Below are 25,253 nucleotides of genomic sequence, written 5' to 3' on the forward strand. Positions count from 1 at the left end.
TTATGATATGTGAGTCATTGTATTAATCAAATAGTCACAGGTATTAAATCATCATATTTGTTTTTCACTCTTTGATGAGATATTACTCTATCATATATTATAAATATGTCTGTGCTTATTTTACCAGTCCTACTGAATTTTAAATTCTTTAAGATTATAGGTCATCTGTTAACTCATTTTTGAAAATTACTGATTTCAAATGTATAAGTTATATTCAACACAATGAAGCTCTTTAGAGATAGTATGGAAAAGAGTGGGGGTTGTTACACTATAAACCTGTGAAAGGTGTAGGATATCCCCACACCTCATCCCCAAAACTCAGACCAACCCTACTTATATTTGTTTTACATCTTCATCTTTTATATAATATGTACTTTTGAAGGCATTTCTTACCTTAAAAAGAAGTTTCAAAATGAATATACAGATTTACAGAAAAGATGGCAGATTGACTACACATTTTTATCTCTATTTCCTTCCCAAGACCCAGTAGAATGACAATAAATGAATTTCAAGGCCTACAACCATAAAGATAATGATAATAGGAAAGGAGAAAGCAGACCTAACATTGTGGATTAGAAGGCAGGTATATGAGTGGTAAGCGACATAGAGTTCATTACGAAGCTGTTATGGAGGAAATCTAAGAAGCAACAAATTTTTACCTCACAACTGCAAAACCTCAGGAATTCATTGTGTCATATTTTCCTGAAAGTGGAGATGAAAGTGATATCCAAACCAGGACCCTGCTTATGAAGCATTTTACTACTGAATTATCCCTACTCCAGCAGAAGATGGGAGAGCTACTCTCTTCTGAGGGAAAATTTTTTTTTTTTTTTTTTTTACAGAATACTGGGTACATACAGTTGAGGTGGTGGTATAATATTGAAAAAAGTGGAAGGAGGAAAAGTTAAGTAAATGTTAACACACAGAATGTTACATGTCCTAGTTTTCTTCTTACACAAAATGTTTGGAATGCTTACGTTATAGGGAAGATTAGGAAGCAACTATTCTGCGCAATTTAATCAATAAAAAGAGAAAACATAACAATACTGACATTTGTCTCCTCCAATACAACTGCCCAACCAGATCAGGCTAAGTTAAATACTCATTTAACAAATCACAGTCAAAAGCTCAGTTCTAAATTCGTTTTCTGTTTTCTACTATTAAAATATGCAGAGTCAAGGATCGCCAGCTATTAGGAAATTTCTGTGGTGAAATACAGAGAACCCCACAAGCAAGCAAACAATATGAAGAAAACAGAATTGTGCAGAGATTTATTTAATTAAAAACAGTCATTAATATTTTTAGAAAGATAGTGAATAGTCTGCTATAAAAGAGGAACACTTTTCAAAACTGCAAAACAATTATTTTTAAAAGATGAATGTTCACAGAATAAGGGAGATATCTTATAAGTTACTATGACAACAGAAATATAAGATTCAAAAGAAGTGATAGAAGAACAAAAAGCTAGAGATGGAAAATATAATAGAAAAGATAACAAAATAAAAAAGGTAGAACAAGAGGCCCAATATCTGTATACTTGGAATTCCACAAAGAGCAGAGAAAGGAAAGCAGGATATCAAAACATTCAAGAACTAAAGGACTGTAGTTTTGACATTGAAAAGGGCCACTGAGTAACCAGCACAATGGATGACTTTGGACCCACATTAACAACAGACACACACAATAATATCCTCATGAAATTTTATGACACCAGGAACATAACAAAGGTGTTCCACATCTTCGTGTGGAGAGAATAAGCAGACTTCACATAAAAAGAAGAGTCTGAATGGCATCTGAGTCTCCAACACCCATCTGAGAAGCTATAGAACAAAGACAGAATGCCTTCAAAATTCTGCAAGAAAAAAGATTCCCTAATTGTAAAACTGGCTGAACTAAAATTCAGTATAAAGATAGAAGAATGGTTTCTGTAGATATATGCGTATGCTATATCAAAAGAAAAAAGAAAAAAAAAAACTACTCCAAATGAGGTCATTCTCTTAAAGCAAGTAGAAAATATACTTCTCTTCCAATTCAAAAAGAGACAAAAGGGATCAGTCCCCAGGAAATCACGAATGTAGCACCCAGTAGCACAGCTGAGTAGATGCCTGGAGAATGAGCAGCATGAACCTCCCAGGAGAAGTTGCTTCGATCATGGAACAGGCAGATTACCTGATGCCTTTTTTCTTAGTAACAGAAGACTTACACAACCAATAGAAGAATTTGCAGTTGCATTTGTGATGAGTTCACAGACAATTAAGCTAATAAATAGCAATAAAAATTAATTTCAGGGAAACAAAAATTTACCAGAAAATAAAATTAATCATGATACCTAGATCAGCTGAGAATAGCATTTGCATAGTCAAATAATCTAAATGCTTAATATTCATCTAAGGAAAATTATGATATAACTGTATTGGGAGAATAAGAATATTGGAAGTCTGTGTGTGTGTGTGTGATGCATGCACATATGCAGGTAGATGATGTGATTTGGATGTTTGCTCCCTCCAACTTTCATGTTGGAATGCGATTCCCAGTGCTGGAGGTGGGGCCTGGTGGGAGGTGACTGAATCATGTAAGCAGATCCCTCATGAATAGTTTAGCACCATCCCCTTGGTGATGGCTAAGTTCTCGCTCAGTTAGTTCACCTGAAAGATAATTGTTTAAAAGCATGTGGCACCTTCCCCCTTGCTCTCTTGTTCCTGCTCTCACCATGTGATGCACCTGCTCTCCATTTACCTTCTGTCATGACTGGAAGTTTCCTGAGTCCTCAGCAGGAGCAGATGCCAGCATCATGCTTGTATAGCCTACAAAACCACAAGCCAATTAAACTTCTTTTCTTTATAAATTACCCAGCCTCAGGTATTTCTTTATAGTAATACAAGAACGACCTAACATGGTAGAGCAGGTTAGGGGAGATGAAAGGGATAGAAAGAGAAACGCTGATCTTTTTTAGAGGAACATCAGTACATAATGTTTAAAATTGAAAAATGAAAATCTAAATGTATACATACATTATTTATAAATATGGAGTGAGCTAAATGGATTAAAAGTAGTTACCATGGCTGGGCACGGTGGCTGACGCCTGTAATCCCAGCACTTTAGGAGGCCGAGGAGGGTGGATCACCTGAAGTCAGGAGTTTGAGACCAGCCTGGCCAACATGATGAAACCCTGTCTCTTCTAAAAATACAAAAATTAGCAGGGTGTGGTGGCAGGTGCCTGTAATCCCAGCTACTGGGGAGATTGAGGCAGGAAATCGCTTGAACCCGGGAGGTGGAGGTTGCAGTGACTCGAGATTGTGCCACTGCACTCCAGCCTGGGTGACAAAGTAAGACTCCATCTCAAAAAAAAAAAAAAAAAAAAAAAGGAGTTACCATGAAGAGTAGGAAATAATTGGGGGAATGGGATGGGGACAGTTATTTTTTATGAAATGGAGACCAATTACATGCATATACTTGATAAATTATATGCGGGCTTATTTAAAGCATATGCATATTCTTTGATAAAGTTAAAACTAATTTCAAAACTCTAAAGCGAAAGTCAATAACAAAATTAGGTTCCTAAAGCCTAAAGTCGAAAATGTGTTCTGACTTAATAAATAATTTGATTTAAATACTCTAAACTAAGTCCATTTAACTAAAGATACCATACTAAAGCTTAATATACCACACAGGATGACAAAATAATTTCCAAGTTCATTCCATCCTTGACCAAATGTAGTTATTTAGAATAGTATGTTGAATAGGATTTTGAAAGTAAATTTAGGATCAGTGGGAAAAGGTCCCATGCTTGACTAAGCATGTCTGCCATGCATGGAATAGTGGAGGATGGTAGCACATAGGCAAAACATTTCACAACCTAACAGATGACCGAAAGGTCCTAGAAGACCAGTTGTATGCATATCAGCATGTGGTTTAGTTCCAAGCAGCATCACAATACATGGAATGATTATGTAATTTTTTTAAATAAAATGAAAGGAGGGAGCTATTAATAATTATGCTAAGATAACAAGGGTAAATGTAGACTATCCTAAGCAAACCAGGACAGTCCCTATGTTTACCTGTTGTCCTAGCATAATGACTTATGGTCACTCTAATTATAATATGTAATACTGAATGGATCTGTTCGGTGTTGAAGTTATGAGATAGGGTGATTTTTAAATTGATGTTGAGGAGTGATTGACAGGATATGGGAAGTCAAACAGACCTAGAAATGGCATAATACAAGAGCTTGCAGAGCACAGACATAAAATGGTGGTATTAAGGGCCATTTCTCTCTGGGTGTGTGTGTGTGTGTGTGTGTGTATGTGTGTGTGTGTGTGTGTGTATTTCAGTTTATTCATAAGCATAAAACAAAATGTCTCAAAAAAGAATTAAAATTTAGCTTCGTAATTTGCAGACAGCAACAAAAGTGAAAATATTATAAAGGCTATGACATATAATTATTATTTTCATCTTACAGCAGAGAAAAGTTCTAAGACAAAAATGTGACTTTTTACAACCTGTTTTATTGTCTTAACTACTTTATTACATGTTTTTACTTTATCTGCTTTACTAGATCTGTTCTTAGTATTTTAAAGCTATAGAAGTTTGAGTTGCTGTTCTTTTGTGCTTTCAATTTGAGAAAACATTTCTTTTCTAAAACGAAATCATTGTATTACTTTCACCTGCATTTGTGTTATTTCTCTACATCTTATTTTGCTTTCTCATTTGTTTTATTTTTGGCTTAGTTAATGGCTTTTCTATATTATAGTTTTTGACTAATTTTGGCCTTTATGTTTATTGCTCCCTTTTTTTTCCCTTTCTCTGTATCTGTTTTGTTTATTTCCTAAGTTAGTATTTTAACTTGAATTCATCTTAATTTTTTCTTGTATTAGTATGTCCTTGGGGCTGTGAGATTTCATCTGAGCATGGTTTTGCTATTTCTCATGTGGAATCCTCATTACCATTATTTTCTAGATAATCGGGTAATCTTCAGTTGCTTTCTTGACTCCAAACTTTATTGACAGTTTCAATTTTCTTAATTTTCATCTGGTAAGTTTTTGTTCCTGGTTTGTTGTTAATTTTTAGTTTTATTACATTGAGATGAGAGAATGTGTACCATATTTTCTTTAAGGCTTAATATAAAATCAAATTTTATTATTTTTTTAATTTGGACTTTGAAAATATAGTATATTCTTAGTTTTCAAGGTATAAAGTCTTACAAATAGCAATTACATAAATATTATTAAATTTTACGTTATTTAGATCTCTCATATTCTTCCTAATTTTTTGCCTACTTGTTATGTCAAAATATGGCAAGCAAATGAAAAAATGATATAATCTTAATGTGTTTTGAGCATTCTTTGTATTTCTTCTTTTGTTGTATTAATGTTGATGCTTTGGTATTTTATGTGTACATCTTCACAAGTGACAAATATTGACTTGGATTAAATCCCATTTCATAGAATGATGTCCTTCTTTGTCTATTTTCAGTGATTTTTTTCAGTGGGGGAATAGATCTTAAGTCAAGGTATTTGATATTAATATCACAACGCTGCATTTTTTACATGCCTTGACCTGGTACATCTTTGGCAATTGTTTAAATTTCAATCTTTTAAGGCAACTGGTTTGAGATTTTATATTTACCCACATATAAATTGATATATGTATAGTTTTATAGGTTAAATTTGATCCAGTTGTAGCATTATTGGTAAGATATATATGTTAGAACATTTTGTTCTGCTTTTAGTTTTCACAGATACTTTTTTTATGGTTTTCATTCTGGTGCTTTTTAGTTTATATTAATATCTTTCTACTAATGCTTACTTTTGCAATAGCTTTTTATAATATACTTAATATATTTTAAAGATAATATTTACTATTTTTACATAAACAATAAATATATTTATTGATTGATATACTATTTTTCCAAATTCTCTTCCACCCAATTTTAGTATCTAAATTTTTTATTTACTTTTATGCCTTTAAATATACGTATCTTTCCGTATTTTAATTGCTGAAGTTTAAAATGTGATGTTTGGCTACCATTTTCTTTACTGCCTCCTGTATAAAAATTGAGAAAATCAGTATTCTGATCCCTATCTTGTCCACTAGCTCCTTCCAAGGTAAACTTTTGTTAAGATAACTTTCTATGTTGTTAACATTTATAACATTTATATTCGGTTTTGTAGCCGTCATATCCACCCTTATTTACTGTTAATCCAGAATTAAATGGATTTAACTCTCACTAGCAATGTTTTTGCTATAGTTTCTTCATTAATTTTGTCTTTGGCTTAAGTTTTTCATTGAGATTTTGTTTTACTAACTGCTCATGAAATATACAATCTCTGAGCTGGTGAATATTTAAGTACATTTTTAATAACCTTTATACTTGAGTGACATTTTAGGTAGACAAAAAAATATCAGGTCACACAAACTCTTGTGGGTTTTTAGACGTTGCACTCCTGATTCCTGGAATTAAGACCTGCCACAAGGAGTATGAGGCATATCTGATCACTTAGTACCCCTCCCTCAGTATGTTTTTTGCCTGGTTGACTAATAGATTTGCTCTTTTTCATTAAAATGCAATGTATCTTAGTCTTTCTAGATACTTTGTAATACACACTCTACCTTTTCAAACTGTAAATTTAAGCCCTCTTTTATTTCTAGAAAGCTTTCAGTTAATATACATATTTATTTTCTGCCCCATTATTTTTACTCTCTTCTGCCAGAACGCCAGTTACAGGTATCTTGGCATTTCTTTGCCCATGATCAATATCTATAAATTTCTCTCTAATCTTAAAAAGAAACCTTTTTTTTTCTACTCCATTTCATTTGTTTGCTCCCCTCGATTCTAGGCTCTTTTGACTTCAGAGTTTTGAACAGCATCTTTCTTTACACTGTATCCAATCTGCCTGCATTTCTGTGATTTTTCCCCTTTCTTGGGGTGTGCTAGCTCACATTTCATCTTCTTCGATTGTCTGGACATATTTTGTTTTCATTCTTTAAATTTTACTTGGAATTTTTATTTTATACTATTCATTGATGCCATGATTTTCAAAATACAAATATTTCTCTTCACAATTTTTACATACCCCATTGCAACATTTTTATAATGAGCATTCTTCATGTCATTCCTATTAATTTTTTTTGCTTTCTTCATGTAGTTTTATATTATCTTAATACAGATGAACTTTATTTATATGATAGGTCATTTTTATGGTTTCTTTTAGTGAAATGAATTCTTGGAGCATCTGCTTAAAGGAAATTTATGAGGAAAGAATGCCAGAGCCATGTTACAGCTTAACAGAAGATCATATGTCCTCATATTGTGCTGTGAGCTCTTTTCATATTTACCTCCTCTTCCTAGCCACATATATATTTATAGATGTTGGCGGTGTACCACTTTGCACAATATAAGATTTCTCCCCTCATCCATTGATATACTACTCATTGATATACTACTCAATGATATTAATATACTACTTCCTGCAAAATGCATATCTTTGTGATTGTCGCTGAAACTCAGATAACGTCTTGAAACTCTATGCCAGCAGAATGTACTGGCAGGATCTTATATTCCTCCTGTTTCTTATGGGTTTTGTCCTTATGGAATGTGTTTCCTACTTCAGAGGAACTCTGCCTTTGTGTAAGTTCTGTATTCATTTTCATCTTCTCTCATCATGATTCCACAGCTATCTTTGATGCTTACTGCATTTGATGATGTTTCTTGAAATACTCAAATATTGTTCAACTTCTGGTTTTCTTAGTGATAAATTTATATATATTATATATACATGTACACACACATATACACATACATTTCATTACAGATAAACCTAATATGTATATACACAAACACGTAGATACACATATATAGGAACATAAATATATACATATCGCAAATTTTTTTTTATAAGAAGTTGAAACCTGTCAGTTCTTGAATAAGTCAAAACCAGAAGCGAGAGTGCAAGTGTTTGTCTTTTTTAAGTCTTAAGCAGAAAAAAACAGCTTCCTCTTGAGGAGATTAGGAATGTAGAATTAGCATGAGGCCCAAGGGGTGTGTGCTTATCTCATCTTTTGCCCTATTCAGTGGTATACACTGTTCAGATTAGAGAGAATTTTTAAAAGGTGAAGATTCTGCACAGAAACATTTACCTTTTTCTATCTGATTTTGTGGCCCAAGATAATAAGTATTTCAAAAGCATATGAATAAAAAAAAAGCTCAAAAAGCTTACTCTTTATTTAAAAATAAAGTATTTATGAAGCTCTGCCTGGACTTTTATGTAAGTTTGCTATATTGATATTTTTAAAAATAAGCCAATTGAAATAAAATTCTTGAAGCATTTTCATGGAATGCTAACATCAATATCACTTACAAATATTCCTAAGTATTTCATTTCAAGATATAATTTTAATCTTACAACAAAGTTACTATAAATAATTTAAAGTAGCCATACATTTTACCTATTTATTTTTTATTTATTTATTTTTGAGACAGAGTGTCGCTCTGTCGCCCAGGCTGGAGTGCAGTGGCATGAACTCGGCTCATTGCAACCTCTGCCTACCAGGTTCAAGCGAGTCTCCTGCTTCAGCCTCCCGAGTAGCTGGGACTACAGGCACACACCACCACACCCGGCTAATTTTTGTATTTTTAATAAAGACAGGGTTTCACCATGTTGGTCAGGCTGGTTTCGAACTCCTAACCTCAAGTGATCTGCTGACTTCAGTCTCCCAAAGTGCTGGGATTACAGGCGTGAGCCACTGCACCTGGCCCATTTTACCTATTTATTAATAAACCATCCAATGTTATATTTGCAATATAATTTATAACATATAATTTATTTTAAAGCATAAAAATGGTTTATATAAAATTTATATTTATTATACTATTTAAACAATTATAACTATTCATAGTATTTCTATTTTAATCCTAAGTTCCTACAAGTATGCAGAAAGCAAATAATTTCAGCTGACATAGGAGATTAAAAAGCAGAGGTGCCACATATGGTTGCTACCATAGCAGCCACTAGCACTAAACGTTTACTTAATTGTTAGCACACTCTTGTGAGATACATAACTATTACCATTTCCACTTTACATAGAAGAAACCAAGGCTCACAGAAATTATGTAACATGGTCACAATCACAAAGCCAGTAAGTGGCAAGTCCAGGATTTCAACTCAGATGGAATGACTCCCAGTTCATTCTTTTAACCTCTTGCCTAGAACAGAGGATTGTGGAAATCACACCCACTGGATGCAGTGTTCAGCTATATTGGACATGCTCAGCATCTGGAACTGTGTTCTTCACTTACTAATCCTTGGGTCAATTCCTGTTAAATCAATGAATCAATCACATGGCCTGGCATTTGAGGAAGGATCACATTTTACAGGAAGTATACAACTAAGGTCCTCCCAGTTAAACCAATAATCCAACAATAAGGAAAAGACCAGGTTACATGTTCCTTGGATCAATCTCTCTGACCACAAAAGGGAATCCTGTGATTTTCACTTTTCTTTCTTTCTTTCTTTCTTTCTTTCTTTCTTTCTTCTTTCTTTCTTTTTTTTTTGAGACAAGGACAAAACCAACCTTCATACTCCTACAAACACCCAGTTATTTGATATTGGAATAGATTGGTTCTCAACTGGTGACTATTTTGCTCACATTCCTGCATCCCCCAGCCCACTGGACATTTGGGAAACTCTAGGGACTTTTCTGGTGTCACAGCTGGAAAAGGAGGGGAGGATGCTTTTGGTGTCTAGTGCGTAGAGGACAGTACCAAATGTTCTACTACACACAGGGCAGCCCCCAATAATGAATTATCCAGTCCAAAATGTCAACAGTGCTGAGGTTGAGAAATCATGAAATTCATATGCATAACTTTTAATTTTGATGAAACTCTGGTTTTATTAACAAAAAAAGAAGAAAATAACTAGTAACTTGGAAAGTTTAATAACATTCTCTCCCCCTCCTCATTTCTGGCCCAAATGTCAAAAGACTAACGGGGAAAATGAAAAGACAGCAACTAAGGGCTCCACCGCACTATTTTAGAACTTAGTGAACTGGAATGGATGAAAACTACTGAGAATGTGCCTGCTATTTATCTTGACTTTTGTTTCCAGCTCTTCTATTCTCTCATTTTTTCTGAGGATTTCTGAAGAAAAGCACTTATTCTAAAGCCTGCCTTTCATGTTTTGCTTTTCGTTGCACCCCATGACTCTGAGAATTCCTTCCTCTCTATCACCATTTGACTGTGTTGACTGTGTTTGCTTACTGCCACCACCTGAAGTCCCAACCAGCACCCAATATCAAATGTACAAAGGGAGACATACTTTTCTCAAGTCTTTGGAAGTACTCATTTCTGTGGTTCAGAGAGCTATTTGTATTCCTAGTAGGTATTGCTACCCTTCCGATCATATTCATTGCTGATTAAGTAACATATCAGAGCTGCTGTGAGCTGTGGGAACAGAAGGATTAATGCACACTTCCTTGGCTATTTTCTTGAATTATTTTTATGAAAAAGTCTGAACTATTCCATTTCATCATGACTATCAAGATCCTGCTTCAGATTTGGACTTTTATATCTGCATGTTCCTCCACTAAATATATCTGCTAGGCATTTTATTTGTTAACTAGTCACATACAGTTGATACATTAAGAAGAACTGGCTGACTTCCAATATTGGCAGGCTATATTGCGTTATTGGGATCAACCATCATCTCTTGAAACAAAAGCTAAAAAATATCTGCTTTGATGTTGAGCAAGGCAGGACAAAATGAAAAACTATATACATGGAGAGCAGTCTTTTAGAACTGTGGGCACACATGGGGTTTCATGGGAATTTGTATCCAAGATTACACATAGCCTGAATTATCAAGGAACCCCCAGCCCTCATGTGGTTGTGGCTAGAGTAGGACAAAGCCATTCTGGAAGTATGTGAATACATCGTTAGCCTTGAGGGATACCACAGATAATTTTCCAGAGGCAATTAATTACTATCAAGCAGTCTAAGATAATTAAGTCCAAAGAAAAAGGGAAACATGGAACAAAAACCAGCAGAAACAACAAATATCACAAAAGACCAGGATATAACTTACAAACTATAATTGTCAGATCTAGATTTGAAACACAATGCCTACTATGTTTAACAAATATTACAAATAAACAAATATTACTAATTACAGGAAATTTAAATGAATAAATATTCAGTTATATGATAAATTGCAAAATAAGATTTAAAAGTCCAAATCAAACCTATTATTAAAATATAAGACTACGTAAATATAAATGTGATGGTTAATTTTATATATCAGTGTAACTGGGCTAACATATGCTTACGTGGTGGTAAAATATTATTTCTGGGTGTGTCTATAACGGTGTTTCTAAAACAGATTAGCATTTGAATCAGTAGACTGAATAAAGAAGATGTACCCTGACTATTCTTACTAATAAAGTAGAAAAATAGTAGAAAAGTAAAATAGTAGAAAAAAGAGTGACCATTTAAATACAAATTGGAAAAAATATGGGATAACTACACTAATATGAAAAAATATTAAAATAAAATGTGATTAGAAATGAAGAGTTTTCCTACATAATTACAGAAGTTTCAATTCAGCAGAAAGATTTCAGATTTTATACTTATATGCACTTGATGTCATAATCTGAAGAATTTATAAAGCAAAAATGACAGACCTACAAATTTAAAAATTCACAATCACATTAAGATATTGTAATATTCCACACTCAGAAATTGTTAGAATCAGGAGAAAAAAATACCAGCAGAAATAGAGAAGATTTGATTACCATTGACACTTTCAATCTACAGATATACTGCTCCCAACAACTACAGAATATAAATAGTTTTCAAGCATGCATGCAATATTTTTATAAACTTATGCATGTTAAAATATAAAACAGGTCTCCAAACATTTCAAAGGAGTCATAAAGCAAGGCACCTACAGCCATCTCATCTTCGACAAAGCTGACAATAACAAGCAATGGGGAAAGGACTCCTTATTCAATAAATGGTGCTGGGATAACTGGCTAGCCACATGCAGGAAACCAAACTGGACCCCTTCCTCAGACAACATACAAAAATCAACTTAAGATGGATTAAAGACTAAACTTAAACCTCAAACTATAAAAACCCTAAAAGAAAACCTAGGAAATGCCATTCTGGCATCATACCTAGCAAAGGTTTCATAATGAAGACTTTAAAAGCAATTGCAATAAAAACAAAAATTGGCAAGTGGGACCTAATTAAACTAAATATTGTGCTTTCTGTTAAGAAAACTATCAACAGAGCAAACAGACAATTTATAGAATGGTAGGGGGATATTTGCAAAATACGCATCCAACAAAGGTCTAAACAGATTCTGTAAGGAAGCTAAACAAACCGACAAGCAAAAAAACAAACAACCGCATTAAATGTGGACAAAGGACATGAACAGACACTTCTCAAAAGAAGACATACACACAATCAACAAGTTTATGGAAAAATGTTCAATATCTCTAATCATTAAAGAAATGTAAAGCAAAATCACAATGAGATACCATCTTATACCAGTCAGAATGGCTATTACAAAAAAATAACAGATGTGGTAAGGTTGCAGAGAGAATAGAACACTTACACGCTTCTGGTGGAAAGATAAATTAGTTCAGCCACTGCAGAAAGCAGTCTGGAGATTGCTGGAAGAACTGAAAATGGAACCACCATTCAACCCAGCAATTCTCTTACTGGATCTATGCCCATAGTAATATTCATTGCTCTATCATAAAGATACATTCACGTGTATGTTCATCACAGCACTATTCACATTGGCAAAGACATGGAATCAACCTAGATTCCCATCAAGGGTAGACCGGATAAAGAAAATGTGTTACATATACACCATGGAATACCACACAGTCATAAAAAGGGAACAAAGTCATGTCCTTTGCAGGAACTGGATGGAACTGGACACCATTTTCCTCAGCAAACAATGACAGGAATAGAAAACCAAATACTGCATGTTATCTCTTATAAGTGCGAGTTAAATGATGAGAACACGTGGACACAGAAAGGGGAACAACAGACACTGGGGCCTACTTAAAGGTGGAGGGTGGGAAGAGGGTGAAGATTGAAAAACTACCTGTTGGATACTATACTAATTATATCGGTGACAAAATTATCTGTACACCAAACCCCTACGATACACAACTGACCCTTGTAACAGACCTGCACGTGTACCCCTGAGTCTAAAAGGAAAAAAAAATAATGTTCAAAGCATTAAAATTCTACAGAATGTAATTTCAAATCACAATGAAATTCAGCTAGAAATAAAGTAGAAGACAACTGGAAATTTCCCATATGTTGGATATTTAAAAATGAACTAAATAATCCATGTCAAAGAAAAAACATTATGGAGAGCAGAAAATATTTTGAACTCACACTGTGTGTCAATACATATGGCTTGCAGATAAAACTGTACTCTAAGGAAATTTAAAATCTTAAATACACATAATAGAAAAGAAAGACTGAGCATTAAGAAACCAAACATTATTTCAAGAAGAAAGAAAAGAGCAGCATAATAAATCCAATAAAAGTCCAAAGAAGGAATTTTTAAAAAAATATCAGAAGTTAGTGAGATAGAGAACAAGCATAAAATAGAAGGACTATACAAAGTCCAAACTGATAATCACCCTGCAAGTTTATTCCACAAAAAAATCAGATCAGATAGATAAATTCAAAACAGGGAATCAAGTGGGTTAAAGCTGTGTTTCTCCCCTCAGGCAAATATGAATTTCAACAAAAACTGCCTTATCATCCAAAAAAATAAAATTATTGATATTCATGCTGCCCATACCTCAAAATTATAAGGATCTGCCTTCTCCTGACTCTACCAAATTGTAGAAATAAGATAATTACGATTGTCCTCTGAAATTTAAAAAACAAAATCAATATCGAACAGATCAGACTAGGTAGTAAACATTACTTTTAAGTGTTCTCAGGTCTCGAAAAGTTGAATTTAACTAGATTGATGATGGCGACATACCTCAAGGAAGACTCTGGAATGGAAGAGAGCTTGATGAGATACAGAAGTTTTAGAGAAGGATTTATTCAAAGCAACCACTCAGAGCACACATGCAAACCTGTCTGGCTAAGAAAGATACCCTCGCCAAGCACAATGATCCTGTCTCCTTGGAGGATGCACCTTCTGGTTGCAGTGCCATTCACCTTTTCTTACTGCCTCCCTTTTCTTTAGTTCCATGCTTGTCAAGCAATCTTCCAAGAATAATTGGGTTTCACTTGCAGTTTGGTTACTGCATGAGTTCTTGACTTTGAGAATCAAAGAAAGCTTTGGTCCTCTCCACAGCAGAAAACAAAGTTTGCATTCAGACACACACACATGCACACACACACACACACAAGCAATTTTCATGCAATTTTTGGGAATGATTGTAAAGACCATCCTCATATCATCCCAAGGCTTAAAGAGAGAGAATGTGCTAAGTCAGAACATAATTTGGACCTCCCGACAATCCTATCTCTCCAGGCAAATTAATAAATTAACAATTCTGGTTTGACACTTCAGTCTTTTATGGCCCTTTCCAGGAAAAGCCAGGGCCTCCAAATATGAGTAATTCTGGAAAACTGAAGACACCAGGGTCTGCATGGCCAGTGGCCAAATAGAGGTGGCTGGGCTTGGCATCTTGAATTTAACATTTGAATTTATTCAGCTTCAATGGAGGAATTTTAATCATCACAGTGACTTTGAAGAGTAAAAATATACCTTACGTTACCTGCATCCCAGATAATTATCAATGAGCAGGACCAAGTTGAATGAATATTTAATCCTCAAAATGGTTTTTATCTTTAAACTTCAGTTTTGCTAAATCTAAAGTGAACAAAAAGGCTTACTCATAAGAGTATCGTTATTTCCCCTACGCATTAGTCTACAAACACAGATATTACATTTGTAACCAGACAGCTTACAGTGCCAGTGAAACAAACAAACAAAATAATATGTGTGTTTGTTGAGTAATAATTTGTTGGGAAGTCTTTGAGGGAGGAGTGAAAAAAATGAGTAAATGATACCATGTATATGAAGCCTATTAAACAAAAGAATAAATGAACAGCTTCTCAGGCAAGTCTTTTGCACTTAATTAACTAATCAATTTTCCAAGGTTCTAATGAATATTAATAGCAAAAGTATAATGCCAATGCATAGTAAATAATCCTAAGCATCACTGATGTGTACTTTGAAACAGCAAAGGCAACAAAAAGACAAAAGTAGCATAAGTCAGCAGATTGAAAGAAAAGTAAGTGTGAGGGACCTAATTAAAGCTTAGTTTTGTTTTTCCTCCCTATAGAAAAAGATGTCACAGGACTGCTTTTGCCCAAATATTTACCCAACCACATTAAAAATCACATAGGCTTCTAGCAAGAACAGAGAACACAGGAATACTTTTCCTTTGTGTTTGCTGTGGCATTGGTGAGATCTGAATGACCAGTTAGTATACCTCCAACTTCAAATGTTCAGCCTGTCAAAACAGTCTAAGTGGAGTAACTGATTTCTCATTTCTCTCTTACTATTTTTACTCCTTCACATGGAAGAAACTTAACACATTCTCATAAAGGCTTCTTTCTTCTCCCATTCATCTCTAATTGTTGATATTCATCAAGATTTGGACCTAAGACCTCTTCTCTTTTCACTCTACCCACTCTACTTGCATGATCTCATTCAAATTTGTGATCCCCAATCCCCAAGATCTCTGAGCCTCACATCCATAGATCCACATATCTAATGAATTGTAAGCTTCTTTTAATGTCCTCCAGGCCCATAAAATGCAATTTAGCTGAAACTTTTTGGCTTCCCCCACAAACCAGCTCTAGAAGATGTGCTGAGTAAGGGGACCTTTGATGAGTTGTTTTAACCAGAAATCTGGGTTAATGATGACATGCATATTTCTCTAACATAATCCACAACATAAACGTAGTTTCCACAGTAATCTTTCTAAAGTGTATATCGTGATCCTACCTCCCTTAGGACCCATAGCTAATTTTTTACTGCCCAAGGATGTGTACCTTTACGCTTTTCCCCTTTATTTTCTCACCTTAAAATATCTGTGCACCCCTGTCAAAATCTTATACTTTAAGAATGAGAGGAAACATAGAAGTCCCTGGACAGAGCTTATTCTGTATTCTCATATGGCACCAAGACCCTTTGTTCAATCCTCTATTCAGCCTTTCTTGTGCCTTCAGCTAATATCTGCCTCACAAGGAGGAATGTAAGCTCTATAAGTGTAGGCACTCTGTTGCCTTTTTCCTTAATGTCTCAACATTTAGCAAAATACCTGATGCACTCAATACACTGCTAATAAATGCCATAATTCAGTGGGAGCCTCCCAGTTCACATAATGGAAGCCTATCAAGCTAGCAGCAACTTAAAGGCAGAGTTGACCCCAAAGTAAACATGTGTGCTGCATTCTTGTTTCTCATTCATGAGCTCAGGTTATATCTATTTTTCTGGTGTTTTTGAAATATATATATTTTTTCATTCTAGGGACTCTCATTCTCAAAGGAGCAATGATTTCATTGTAAGCTGATTTACAATGGCTTCTGGGAGACAGGACTTACAGGCGAGTTTTAACGGCACTTTCTGCTCACTCATATCACATGTATCATTCAGCCATGGCTCACAATGCTATAAAAATGTCTCTACTTGCATGATGAAACACGTCTATCCCAAGGTATGCCAGAGATTTGAAAATAAAAAGTAAATCTCCTCCTTGGGTGGGATCCACATTATCATGCAATTTGTGAGCTTGCCCACGTGAGCCCGTTTCAGGCACTTTTAGATCAGTGGAGCAGCTATTAAAGTGCCATCAAAGCATTTTTGACTCCATAGAATTAATCATGAAATCTGTTCCTGCCAGCTCACTTATCATATTCAAAATATTAATTTAGAGCAAAATTAAATCGGACACCCACCGACAGCAACATTTTGCCCTTCAGAACTCCCCTTCATATTGATTTATTAATGGTTGCCAGAACAGCCTACTAGAACAATTTATTACTTCTTTCTGGATGCTTCTTTATGCTTACAAATAGTCTTTGGGAAGGAGAGGTGTTATCTGACAGTCTTTTGACAGGAGTATTTTTCAGTTTGCATAACAAAATTGGGGGATTTATTGGGATTTAAGGAAGAAGTACCATTTTAGTATCAGTGGCAATAGGTAATTTGCTTCAGGAAGCTTTAAAGCTGGGGGGTCACTTAACTGTGGTGCAAGTTGGAGATGATATAAAAACTTAGTGCATCACTGAATCCACTCTCCACTGTGATGAAGTGCTATAAAAGCAAAATGGAAGCATAGGGTGTCCATTTATGAACTATGTAAATACTCTTTTTACTTTTGCTATTAAGATCTTACATACCCACATCAGCACTTGAGTACCATGAAAGTTCAAAGCTCAACTGTGACAGTACATATTCCAGGTAGTAAAAGCAAATAGTTCCCTAATCCTGAGACAAAAGGCTCCTTAACTCTCTGGACCTCAGAGAGAAATCACACTGAGCAGAACCACTGAACAACTCTGACAAGGCCCAAATTCCCCATCCCATTGGTGTATGTAGTGTTACCAACAAAGATACAGACAGGAGCCAACTTCGATTGAACCATAGGCCTTGTGCTCATTCATTCAGTCATTGCATACATTTTAACTGAATGCCTACTACCCGGTGCTGTTATAAACATGGGGAATGCCTAGTTGAAGTCCCACATGAGGTCCAAGCTCATACAGAACTTACATCCTCATTGAGACAAGGGGATGGTGACAGAAAATTTTTAAAAAAGAATCAAAGAGACAATTTCAAATAGTGTCAGGTGTCGTGAAGAACATAATATAGGGTAATGGAACAGAAGGTGATTGGGGGGTGGCAGGGACAGTATTTTACTTAAATAGTCAAGGAAGACCTCTATAAACAGCTGAGAGAAGAGCATTCAGGCAGCGGAAACAGTTGGTATCAAGGTTTTGCTGTAGGTATTAATTTGTGTGTACAAGAAACAGGAAAAAAATCAGTGACTGCAAGATAGTGAATGAAGGGCAGAGAAATCATGGATGAGGTCAGCCAGGCAGGACTCATATCTTTGAGGGCCTTGTGTGTCTAAGTAAGTGATATAATGTGATTATGTCTTAAAATACAGCTCTGGTTGCCCTGTGGGGAAGTACTTTAAGTCTCTTATCTCACTGAATTTCAACCGTCACACTATGAGTTAATTACTATCATCTTTCCTATTTTAGAGAGGTTATGTAGATTAGCTAAAGTCACAACTAGTTGGTGAAAGAGTTAACATCTCAACTATACCAGACACCAAACTCAATTTGTAACCTTCAAGTGAAGCATCAACATGTTATAACTATTTAAAATTGCTTCTTCTAGATCCAAGGCAATCTGGTCATAGGTTAAGATTCCTTTTGAAGACGATGTCATCCCACCCTCACCCTATGTACCAGGTCCTACATACAGAGCCAGATTTTAGAGGCGAATTTTCCTGTTCACTGCCTTTTAGTTAGCTACTTGGGATGTGTCCTGTCCTCTCAGCTGTCTCCTTCCTGGGTAGCACATCCATTCTGTAGTTCCTTGACATATAATCACATTGTCCTCATCTGAACACAGCCATGATGTACCAGTGACAGGGCCTGTCCTCATTAGTCTCTGTAAATGCTGTCTGTGTCTTCACGGGTACAATCCAAAGGTTCCTCATTATTACATGTCCAAAATGAGTTCAACCATCTGGAGCATTCTCATTATGTGCAAAAAAAATAATAATAATAAACAGCTTGACACATATGCTATTCTATTAAAGTTATTTCTTTCCTTTTTATTTTTACTTTTCTTCTGAATCATACATCAGAAATTAGACCAGAGAAAAACTATATGAGATATGAATAATAAGAATTGCCCCTAATTAATCAATGAATCCACCATTTGGTAGCAAAATGTAACCCTCATTTAAATTGAGACATTTTGTATTATATTTTTAAAATCTCTGAGAGTAGATTTTAAGTGTTCTTACCACAAAAAAATAAGCATGTGAGATAATGCATATGATGACTGGCTCAAATGAACCATTCTACAATGTATACATATTTTAAAATATTATATTGTACATGATAAATTTATACAACTGTTTTTTGTCCATATAAATATGAATCAAATAAACTGAGACATTTAACAGATAGTGTTATGATTATGGTTAAGAACTATGTGTATTCCATGGAATACTATGCAGCCATCAAAAAGGATGAGTTTGCGTCCTTTGTAGGGACATGGATGCAGCTGGAAACCATCATTCTTAGCAAACTATCACAAGAAGAGAAAACCAAACACCGCATGTTCTCACTCATAGGTGGGAACTGAACAATGAGATCACATGGACTCGGGAAGGGGAACATCACACACTGGGGCCTATCATGGGGAGGGGGGAGGAGGGAGGGATTGCATTGGGGAGTTATACATGATATAAACGTCATGCACATGTACCCTAGAACTTAAAGTATAATAAAAAAAAATAATAAAAAAAAAAAGAACTATGTGTATTATCTACCCAATCCATCCATCTATCTTTTATATATATATATATATATATATACACACACACACACCTACCTATACATATGCATTTACTACCTATACGTATACATTTACTCATATAAATTTAAAAGAACATAGAAAAATGTCAGAAGTTATCCTAGTTAAACTGTAATTACAGCCAAAATTCAAATAATGACTTCTGCCAGAAACTTATCAGCTCTTGTGTTTAGACATTGTGATATGTGTAGCTGAGAACCATTTTCCTAAAATCAAATTAATACTGCAGCATTTTTTCTGCTTTAACATACAAATGAGAACAAACTAAGAAATAAGAAAAAAGTGACAATTAAACATACATACTTAGATACTCTCAATTCCTTCTACAAACTAGAGCAGCACCATCTTGAAAGAGACAAGGAGATAAAGCATTAGAAAGAAGAAGAGAGAACACTAAATCTCAGCCAAGAAATTACCTGAACTATGGTAAAAACACAGACCTAAAAACAGAAGACATTGTGTAAGCTCTGAAATTGCACGTAAGACATTTGCCTCACAGTGCCTTGTTCTCCTCATCAAATGGTGCTAGCAGAATTAGTACCTTCTCGCCTTAGTTGATGTATAAAGTTTAGAAAACCTGCAAACTTTTAGGTGATGAATTATTACTCTTGAATCTCTTGGCCTTTTTATTTCCCAGCTTGCTATTGGTCATCTAGAATCTAAGACGGAAAGTGCCAAAAAACTGAAAAATCAAGATAAATAATGGGTGAACTCAACATTTTTAAAAATCAAAATTAATATAAAATCCATAATGATGAAAATATCAAAACTGTAAAGCAGAGATCAAATCAGTGTTACTGATTTTTCATTTGCTTCAAGCTCCATAATGGAACTGTATTTTTTACATTAATTTAAGCTTATTTAAGATATTATACTTCAATATCATTTATCTTGATGACTGGGTTTTTGATGTTTGTTAAATGTGGTAAGCTAAGCAAGTTCTTCCCTCACCTCAGCCTAGCCCCTGCCCTATCTACCAACGAATCTCTAGGGATTCTGAACAAATCAGTGTCTGTGTTATTGATGCTTGGGGCTCATGCATCCAGCCTTGTAGAACTTTAGCTTCTCCCCCAAGACAGCTAGCTTATCACAAAAGTTTTCAAAAAGAGAAAGAAGGCTTTTCCTTAAGAAGAAATCTTCTACCAATTTTACTTTTCTCCATCCTGCTATCACATATATATATGTGATAAAAGCATAAGATACATGATAAGGGTCAAAAAGAATTCCCTTATGAGCCTTTCTCCAATATGAAATTGATAATTTTCTCTCTTCTCATTCGCTTCATAATGGCAGCTAACAATTCTATCAAAGGTAACAGAAGTAGCTTTATCTCTTTCAAGTTACTTTCTTATTTTTAATGGTGACCTTTGCTCTGAATCCTTCATCCTTTCTTAGAGCAAATAGTTAGGGGTTTTCTCTTGATGTGTAAGGGAAAAGAAATACAAGGAGCTACACCATGGGAGACTCCTGAGATGTATGTGTGGTACAGGGCAGGAAAGACTGGCCCCAGTATTGCTCTTATAATACTAGTGATTAACAATGAAACTAGAAGCCTCCTTTTCCCCATACCACACAGCGTGCTTCTGGGAATGACACTAGAGCTCTGCTTCTTAATTCCCGAAAGACACCTAAACTACCGGCAACCAGACATACATACCTCTCCCACGCACTGAATGGTTTTTCTGAAGCTTCATGATTTTGAATTTACTGGAATGCCCTTCCCTTCACTACCTGCCATGGTCTGAATGTGTGTGTGTCCCCAAAATTTGTATTTTGAAACCTAAACCCCAAGTACAATAATAATAAGAGGTGGGGCCTTTGGGAGATAATCAGGTCATGAGGGCTCCATGAATGGGATTAGTGCCTTTATAAAAGAGGCTTGGGAGAGCCCGCTATCACCTTCTGACACATGCGAATGCAAGAAGGCACCATCTTGGATGCAGAGAGCAAGCCTTCTGACACTAAATCAGTTAGCACCTTGTTCTTGAACTTTGCAACCTCCAGAATGGTGAGGGATAATTTCTGTTGTTTATAAATAATCCAGTCTAAGGCATTTTGTTACAGGAGCCCCAGTGGACTAAGACTTTATCTCACAATGCTCTTCAATCCTGTGAATTGGCTCAAAAGTCTCCCTTTCGAAGAATGTGTATTGGCTTCTTATTGCTGCTACAACAAATTACCTTAATACTAGCTTATTATCTTACCATTCTGGAGGTAAGGAGTTCAAAAACGGATCTGGCAGGGCTGCATTCCTTCTGTAGGTTTTTGGGGAGAATCTGTTTCCTTGCTTTCTCCATCTTCTTGAAACCATATACAATCCTTGCCTCTTGGCTACTTCCTTGTTAAAATCCAGCAGTATAGCATTATAGCATGTTCTCCTGTCTCTCTCCCTCTCTCTCCCCACTATTATCACATTGCTTTCTCCTCTCTGATTTTATGCCTGCCTTTTATAAGGTGTTTTGTGATTATGTGAGACCTATCCAGATAATCCACGATATTCTCACCACCTCAAGACCCGTTAGTCACATGTGAAAAGTTTCTTTTGCCATGTAAGGTAACATATTCATGTGTTCTGGGGTAGGGGTTGGGAGTAACATTATTCTATCTTCAGAAGAAGCCTTCACTGATTTTCTGCCATTGTAAAACTTCACTGTCCTCTGGCCACTACAAAACCTTCACTGTGAGACCCCTGAGAGCCAGGTACAGGTGGTTGCCCAGGGCAGTTATCTGTAAAAGATGTTTAGAACAACACTGTAAATGTAATAAGTTGGAGAAAATTGTATTTGCCGGAAAACCTCCAAGGACGGAAGTCTGTTTGGTTAGAGGGAATACTTGGATAAGCTACTTAGAGAAGAGGAAGGAAGATGAGACTCTCAAGAGGCAACTCCCACAAACAAAATGGCCATGACACTACCTTCTAAAGAGGATTCTTGTTTTGCAGAGAGGACCTGAGACTGCCAGGGCCCATCTTTCTCTGCCTTTCCATCCATGAGCTCAAATTCCTTCCTAAACAAACAATGAATACACATTTAAACAATATTAGTTGAAAGAGAAACCAAACCTCAGCCAGCACACGGGACCAATGTATCCCAGTTGGGCATCTATCTACATTTTAGCAGATATCACTTTGTTATCAATTTTCTCATTTGTAAAATGGGGACAAGGGTATTTCTACATATGTTGTTGGGAAGATTAAAGATGTAAAATGTTTAGAACGGTGCAGTACACATAGTGAATGCTCAATAAACCTTAACCATTCTGTTGGATATGATTGTGCTTGTGTGAAGGTCATGTGGTTTGATAGACTGTGCAGCCTCCAAATCCCAGAGTTCATAATTTCTGAAGTGACTAGAACTTTGCTGTTCAATAAAGAAGCTAGTGGACACATTTGGCTATTTACATTTAAATTTAAATAAATTTAAATTACATAAAAACATAAAATCCAGTTCCTCAATCACACTAGCCACATTTCAAGTGCTCAGTAACCACAAATGGCTAGTGATTATCTTATTGGGCAGCACAAATATAGAAGGTTTTTATTATCACAGAAAATTCTTTTGCATAGCACATTCAATAAACGCCCCAGTGTCAAGGAATATTGCAAGGTTTTTAGAGAGCTGGAGAAAGCTTAATATACTAGCAGAATCATATCTACATGGTAGTTATAGTTCTTTCTTGGCAAATTTTAAAACCATAATAGATTTTAAATCAAATAAGCTCGGCATCGTTAACTCTGTGGTGAATATATAGTTGGGCTTTCAGGTTTCTGATGTTGCAATGAAAACAATTTGTTTTGACCTACTCCTTCTTTCAACAACCAATCCAAAATGGTTATCCTCCTTGTGCTAATGACATCATTTTCTCATAATCTTAAAACTCTGGCCTAGATCAAGTAGGCAAGAAAAGAGGGCACTTATAATTCAGGTCATGTTCACATTATCAGAGATGAACACTATGCTCTAATGTCGTGAGTCTAACATATCACTTAACTTACTCTAACATTTTTCTTTCTGTTCTAACCACATATTCTCCATTCTGGCCCCAGTGAAAGTGCAGAATTTATACTGAGGCCATCAGTACACGGAGTTCAAAATGTAGGCTCAAGCAAGAATGACAAGCATGTCACCACTCCAATATTCCATACCAACAGTTGATACTGCTAATCAATCCATAACATTCTCTCCATTGTCTTGGATGTGGCCTCAGAATCCTTCTCAACACAAGATTCCAGGTAGCACCCATCAAACAATTAATATTTGCATTTGAATATGGACAATGACAAGTAGTTGTCATTTCTGGGTCAAAGAATGTTTACGGGATAGAAAGAATCAAAGAAACAGGGAAAGTCAGTTTTCCAACTTAAACAATGCTACTTTCCTTAAGGAAACAATCAGGGTTTTGTTCCCTTTCCCTTTTTTAGTATAAGAGAAATGTTTGTTAACCAAGAGTTCAGTGGAGCAACAGTGCCACCCAATGGTTGGTTAGGTTAGTTTTGCATTTAACTGTTAACCATCCTAAGAGAGAAACTGTCTTTCACTCATGAAAATGGGAGCTGGAATTGACTATTAACTGTTTAAGCTGCTATTCACCATTTTCCTAAATGATAGTTACAGAAAAAGTAGGGGGAGTTCTGAGAAATGGGAATTGTCTTGAAACAAAAGTCTCAGCACGTTTCTGCTATCAAACAGTTCAACAGGAAGAAAGGCTCCATGTGAATTTACAAATGAACAGGACAGATTTTCACTTCTAGTCTACAAAGGGGTAGAATGGGCAACAGTTTACCCACCCACCTCCTCGCCCCAGAGGTGAGCATGGTTCTTTTTTTCTCCTATTTTCTAATAAATCACTGTGCTAAACGTACCCTACTGGAAACATTAGAGTAGGTATATGTATTGCAGCATTTTATATGCAAAAAGAGTGTAAAGGCTATGACAAGTGTTATAAATAGAACTATTATTTAGTTTAAAGGGAAGCAGAATTTACATTTCCCAAATCAGAGACCACTCAAACTTTGAGATTCAAGTAAGCAAAATAAATCTGAGCTTTTTGCACTGTGAAATCGAAGTTCTAACTCTATTAATAGAAGAGGTGAGTAATAGATTTTCCTGGTCCGATGGTGGTGGGATTTTATTACCCAATCTTCGTGATCTGCATAGTTCACCAGCCACTTTTCCAATGTGAGGTGACAGGGAGTTCCCAGGCACTAAGGTTGCATGTTGTTAACTGCTGGGTTTTTTTCTCACTTGGAGGGACTTATTTGAAGTTCTGGAGACATCCTCAGAGGACTTAAGCCCAAGGAAAGGAAAAAGCCTGCTCTTCTTTTTAACTTCCAGTCAATCAAAATGTTGACAGAACATTTTTTTTTTTAAAGAAAAGAAAAACATTGATATTCTTTTAAAAAATTTCCAACAAACAGAATGAATTGGTGCTAGGTTGATCTGATCATTTTTAATGTATAAAGAAATTGCACACAAATATTTATTACTGTTTACTAGGGATTGTTATGATTAATGACTTTTGAAAAAAAATCAAATTTCCAATCTGGAATTCATTTATGGTCAAAGAGCTTTTGTCCAGAACTTTTTAACTCAACCTTCATCCTCTGGTTTCATTTAGTTTTTATTTTGGTGACATGAA

Source organism: Trachypithecus francoisi, unplaced genomic scaffold (genome assembly GCF_009764315.1).
Source record: "Trachypithecus francoisi isolate TF-2019V2 unplaced genomic scaffold, Tfra_2.0 Lachesis_group2, whole genome shotgun sequence".
NCBI lineage: Eukaryota > Metazoa > Chordata > Mammalia > Primates > Cercopithecidae > Trachypithecus > Trachypithecus francoisi.